This window comes from Gossypium hirsutum, chromosome A13 (genome assembly GCF_007990345.1).
Source record: "Gossypium hirsutum isolate 1008001.06 chromosome A13, Gossypium_hirsutum_v2.1, whole genome shotgun sequence".
Taxonomy (NCBI): domain Eukaryota; kingdom Viridiplantae; phylum Streptophyta; class Magnoliopsida; order Malvales; family Malvaceae; genus Gossypium; species Gossypium hirsutum.
This window is the reverse complement of record NC_053436.1, coordinates 69,320,355-69,326,604: the sequence shown is the minus strand read 5'-3', so window position 1 is coordinate 69,326,604 and position 6,250 is coordinate 69,320,355. Positions and strand designations below refer to the sequence as shown.

Sequence of the window (6,250 nt, the reverse complement as noted above, 5' to 3'; positions counted from 1 at the left end):
TAATTAAATGAAATTTAAAAACAATAAGCATTTTTAAAACAACATTAAAACCATTAAAACAACATGTGCACAAATACACACAAAAAGAAAAACAAATGAGACATTGTATACTTGGATAAAACCAACTTTAAAAAAAATAATAATATAAATAAAAGAAAAAAAAGCGAAGTTAATAGAATAGGTAAAGTATTAAATGAATTTTAAAATAATGAATATTTTAATTAAAAAGCTTAATAAGATAAACTTAAAAATAAAAGGGGAAATTTGTAAATAAAAGAAGCTAAAATGGGGACTGGCGTGTAATGTGCGCAAATGCACGAGGACTAAATCTGAAAATAATCTAGGCCCCCAAAACGCAGCATTGCCGCGGACTAAAGTGCAAACACGCACAAATTAACAAGCTAATTTAAAAACAAAACAAAACAAAACGGATAAGGTGCGATTGAATGTGTACGAAAAAGGGGAGGACCAATCTTGCAAATAACCTATTTGCAGCACAAGGGCGCAGGTTTGGGTCTTGGAGCCGGTTGACGCGCGGACCCTCCCCCTTTGCAACGACGCCGTTTCGTCCTTTATTGATCCCCCCATTATTTCCTTCTTAAAATGTAGCCCACCATTAAAACAAAGGCCATTAACCCAATTTGTTAGGGTTTCATTTGGCATGAGGCTGCTGAACCACCATTTATTTGGTGACCGACGGTTCTTAGGTGATGGCCTGACCTGGTGCACGCTCGCAGAGATCCGGTAAGCTTCCTTGTTATTTTTCTTCTTCATTTTTTTTTAAAAAAACTTTAAATCCTTGTTTATTTTTTTTTCAAGTAAAAAGAAGGTTTCATAGAGCAAGGAAATCTCCACATTGTTCGACCCCTCGCCCTTACCTCTGCATCATGAGGTATTTGGGCTTCTCATCGGTGTCGATTTACGTATAAAAAAAATTTAAATCATTCAAAAGGAAGATAAATCGACAGAGAGAAAAAAAGAACTTTAAAATCACCTTTACTATCTTGATTGCTTTTTTCTATTCTATGTGTCTCTGTGTTCGTAAAAAAAAATACAACGGTTATTACATGGCTTTTATAGCCGGAAACAGAGAAAAAATGAAAAAGAAAATACAAGTTTCTTGTCATTTTTTTCTTTCTCTTTGCTGTGCTGGTGTTTTCGTATTTGCTTGCAGGTACGGAGTCCGCTGGCATCGTACGGAGGTGCGGGCGTGGCGTACGAGGGCTGTGTGCTGGTGGAGGGTACGGAGGCTGGGGCTGTTGTGCAAGAGGCAAAAAAACCTAAGGTTTCTGCCTTGATTTTTGTTTTTGGGCTGTAGGGTATTGGGCCATTGTACTTGGGGTTATTTGGGTTTTGGACTGCTTTAAAATTGGGCATTTTAATTTTGGTTTGGTTTTTGTTTATTTTTTTGTTTTTTATTTTGGACTTTGGTTCTTGACGTGGGCCCGGGATAATTGGCCCGTTTACAGATATATCCAACATTTGACCTTTACTTTTATGGGTATCGACATTCATTTTATTATTCTATTAGTATTTTTTCTCGTATTGTGGGTTAAATGAATAATTTTGTTGTTAAAATATATTATAAGTATTTGTACTATTCACAAAATTAAGTTTTAATTCCTCTACTTTTATTACATATTTTAACCATCATTTAATATTTGTATCATTTGTCTCACAATTTAAGTAATAATTTCAACACCAAAATCTAAAACTATTAAAGTAGATAATTGTTTCTAACAAACTTTACAATTGAAATATAATTCAAATTAAAAAATTTTAAATGTATATTTACTATTATTTAAACTCCTAATTAAGTTGGTGTTATAAGTCAATTAGGTATCAATTCAAGTAAGAAAACTATGAAAATATTCTTCCGTAATTAAAATAAGTTAGATTATTTGAGGATAGTTTAGTCTTTTTATTTAAAAAAAAACCTATAAAAATATGTATATAATGATATTTGAACCTATGCCAATTGCATTAGTAAAATTTTTAATTTACCACTCAATTAAAAATTTATTTTGATATATTATACATTTCAATTTTATTATACATATTTTATTATCTCCATCAATTGTATACCTATATTATTATTTTAGCTCTTGACTGAGTTAGTGTCACAAGTCAACTAGGCACAAACTCGGTTAGAGAAATTAAGGAAATATTTTTTCATAATTAAAATAAGTTATATTTAAAGAGAATTTTAGTCTTTTCATTAAAAAAACAACAAAAATATGCAAATGGTGGGAATTACCTACACCAATTGTATTAGTAAAACTTTTAATTTACCACTCAACTAAAATTTTATTTTAATATTTTTATACATTTCAATTTTATTATGCACATTTTATTACCTCTATCAATTGTATATATATTAATAATATTGTTGATTGAGTTGGTGTCATAACTCGACACCAACTCAAGAAGTGATGACAACATAATGATAAACAATTTTATTCATGTAGTATTTTGTTTTACTCACAATTTAATCTAATTTTTTTCATTTTAATACTATACATATTTTATGCGTTATTATTAAGTAGTTTTAGACCATAAGTTTCATTATTTATTGTTTATTTTTTTTCAAACACACATTTATGCTTTAAATTTTAATACCATACTCGTGTGGTAGGAGTTCTTGTGGTAGTATTAATTATTTATTGTCTGTGATATTCGGTGTAATTAGGATACCCGTAACATACTAGATATACCTCATTTACATAAGACTATTGTCACTAAGTAGATGCAAACCAATGAATTGAATCCTTCAACATGTAACTTAAATTTTGTTGACTTTTCATCAAAGTGGATGCGAGACAAAAGGAATAAAGAATAGAGACTAAGAAAGCAAAAGAGGTGTATTGGTAGGTTGTATTATGCTCGTCCGTCATCTAGTGCTAGATATTACCTTTTGCTCAACATTGTGAAAGGAGAAACATCTTTTGAAAATATTAGAACCATTAATAGGCTTGTTTAACTAATTTTCAAGGATGCGTGTAAAGTAATGAGATTATTAGAAGGTGATTATGAGCGGCATAGGACATTACATGAAGCACTTTTGTAGGCAACTAGTAACCAACTTTGTAACCTATTTCTCATGATTCTATTGTTCTACAAAGTGGTTGATCATTCATATTTTTGGAATGAGAATTGACAGTCACTGCCAAAAGATATTTTACATTGTCAAAGGTTTGTATACAATTTTCCAAACTTGATAATGGTTGATGATCAACTGAAAAACCACGCTCTTATTGAAATCGAGAAGATTACAAATAGAAATGGTAGATCTTTACATGAATTTAATAATATCCCACACCCCAACATACTTCAAGTTCAACACAATAAAAATTCCTTGGTTATGGAAGAACTAAAATTTGATGTTGATATTTTAATTTTTGAGCATGATGAATTGTACCAAGGACTTAATAGTGACCAGAAAACCCATCTACAATGCAATTGTCAATTATATATATAATTGGTTTGGTGGTCTTTTCTTCGTGTACGGTAGTGATGGTACAAGGAAAACTTTCCTCTACACACAATTATTTCTCAACTTAGATTTGAAAAAAAAATATTATTATTTTGCATCTTCAAGAATTGCATCATTGTTCTTTCCATGTGGCAAAATAGCTCACTCCAATTTCAAAATTATATTGAAGCTTGATAAGGATTCATGTTGCGATGTCAAAAAAGGAAGTCCACTTGCAAAATTGTTGAACAAATCAAGTTTATAATTTGGATGAAGCTCTTATGACACATAGACATGCTTTTGAAACAATTGATGTTAGAAAACTTAATATGGTCCAATGATCCTGATTCAAAGCATAAGAAATTTTTTTTTTGGGGGTGAAGGGGATGTTGCTAGAGGGTGATTTTCAACAAATTTTACCTATGGTTCCCCATGGTACCGCAAATTAAACATTGTTGCACATTCCATTTCCAAATAAAAAATTTGGGTTCATTATAGAGTTTTCGATCTATCGATTAATATGTGTATCAGGAATTAGAATACATCGTCTACTATTGAATACATAAGATGATTGTTGGATTTAGGTGATGGAAAACTACAAGCAATTGGCTGAAACTTGGATGGAGGTAAAACAGTCATCAGATTACCAAATAGATTTGTTTTATCAACCATGAATGGTCCAATCCATGAAATTGTTGAATCCAATCATCTAGATCCTGAAAATAATTTCAACAATCCAATATTCCTCATAAATCGAGCTATATTGTCGACTACTAATGAAATAGTTGGTAAACTCAATGCCTATGAATTGATGAAGCTCCTAAATGAATCCTAAACTTTCTTTAGTGCAAACTGAATCACACTCGGATTTGGAAACATCAAAAAACAATCTATTTTGAACCTTCCAAAATTCTAAAACTCTTTGAAGCAAATTGGTGTCCTTAATCATGTGATCCAATTAAAAGTTGGGGTCCCATCATTCTAAGAAACATTAACTAAAGCCATGGCCTTTATGATGGCCCAAACTATTCTCGCAAAACTTATTAACTTTTATAAATTTGACTTTGCTGACTTCAACATTGTCAAATTCAGGCTTGACAACTACACTTTCTTAACTTGTAACACCCCCTAATCCCAAACCATCGCCGAAACAGAGTTATGGAGCATTACAGGACCTATCAGAAAATTTACAATTAATATACAAATAATTATCAAAAACAATATAAAATATCTTAAAGTCCCTTAGATGGACCCTTAAGGCCCAAAATACGAATTAGGAGTGATTCGGGACTAATTCGGGTGCTTGGGGAAATTTTTTGTAATTGTAATTTTTTTTATACGAACTCAATATAACCATTTATAAATATCTTACATTCCCTGCAAATTCAAATCGAGACCAATCCAAACAAAAAATCACAACCAATCCAATTCACCTTTAAATACACCTAAATTATACCTAAAACATTTAACTTAATATTTTAATTAAATAAACATTCATAATATCATTCAAAATTTTACTAACTAGCTTTTTTCATTTTTCTTTCCAAGTTTAATACCAAACTTACCAAATTTGTCAAACCATTTCATTTAACTTTGAACCAAAACACCAAATATCATTTATTACAACTAAAATCATAAAACATTTTGAAGTGACCATTACAACACCTATGTACATGCCACTTTTACCAAAAGAAGAATATATCACCAAAGTTTGATGCCAGAGTCAGGATCGTCTTGGATGCTGGACCGGGACTATGGACTCCTATCAACCTGCACACAGAAACAACCGTACACTGAGTATTTCATACTCAGTGGTATTACCATAATTCAAATTATAATAACAATAATAGAATATAATTATCAAGCATGTAACGATTAAATTTCTCAAATATTAATTCATTCTTAAACTTTCATTTATTAACAATAACAATACAATTTATTTATTTATTTATTTTTAGCTATGCCTCAATTTCAATCACTGCACGAACATTTAGTTCATGCCTTTCATTTCCAATCTCAATTTCAATCCACAATTCAACTTTCTCATTTCTTTCAATATTTTCAATAGTATAATCAATTAATTTATTTTAAATTTCCCATTTCAGTTGTTCACCCTATTAACAAACCCAGACTTTGGCGGATACACAAATTCCAACCTAAACGCACCAGTACAGCACATTGTGCCTAAAACGGTACTTAGTACCTAATCAATATACTAGAAGCAATATATGACGCATAAAGTGCCTAAAACAACACATGAGGTGCCTGATACGACACACGAGGTGCCTGATACGACACATACAGTGCCTGATCGACAAAGTCGATAAATTCCCATACTCTTCCAATCCTATAGCATGCCAACTATATCCGACTCAACCCGACTAGTTAATAGGGTATTCAAATCATTTCTAAATTTCAATTTCACTTTCAATGTACAATTCAATTCGATACAATTTTCCACTTTCCAACAATATACCATCAAATATTCATGCATAATCATACTTCATTTCAATTTCATTCAATTCAATATTGATACTTACCTTATAATTTTACTACCATACACATAAATTTAATTATAACATTTAGTAAATAGTAGTTTGAATTATAGTAATACAAACCGTAAATTTCTCGTTTTAGTCCTCGATAGCTTTCTTTTTTCCTTTGTGTGCCGATGCCTCAAATTCCTTGTTAGCTACGAAAATAATAATTTACACTATTAATTACAACACTAATTAATAATAATAATTGAATTTCTATCCAATTTATACCCTAATTCCA

The 6,250-nt window shown here is 30.8% G+C and overlaps 1 long non-coding RNA gene across 1 annotated transcript; it reads left to right on the top strand.

The window, feature by feature from the left end:
• The first annotated feature begins 618 nt into the window (after positions 1-618).
• On the top strand, positions 619-1,498 carry LOC107893817 (uncharacterized). The gene is made up of 2 exons (XR_001682971.2): positions 619-744; positions 820-1,498. It is a non-coding gene; the product is annotated as an uncharacterized lncRNA (long non-coding RNA).
• Positions 1,499-6,250: the final 4,752 nt, after the last annotated feature.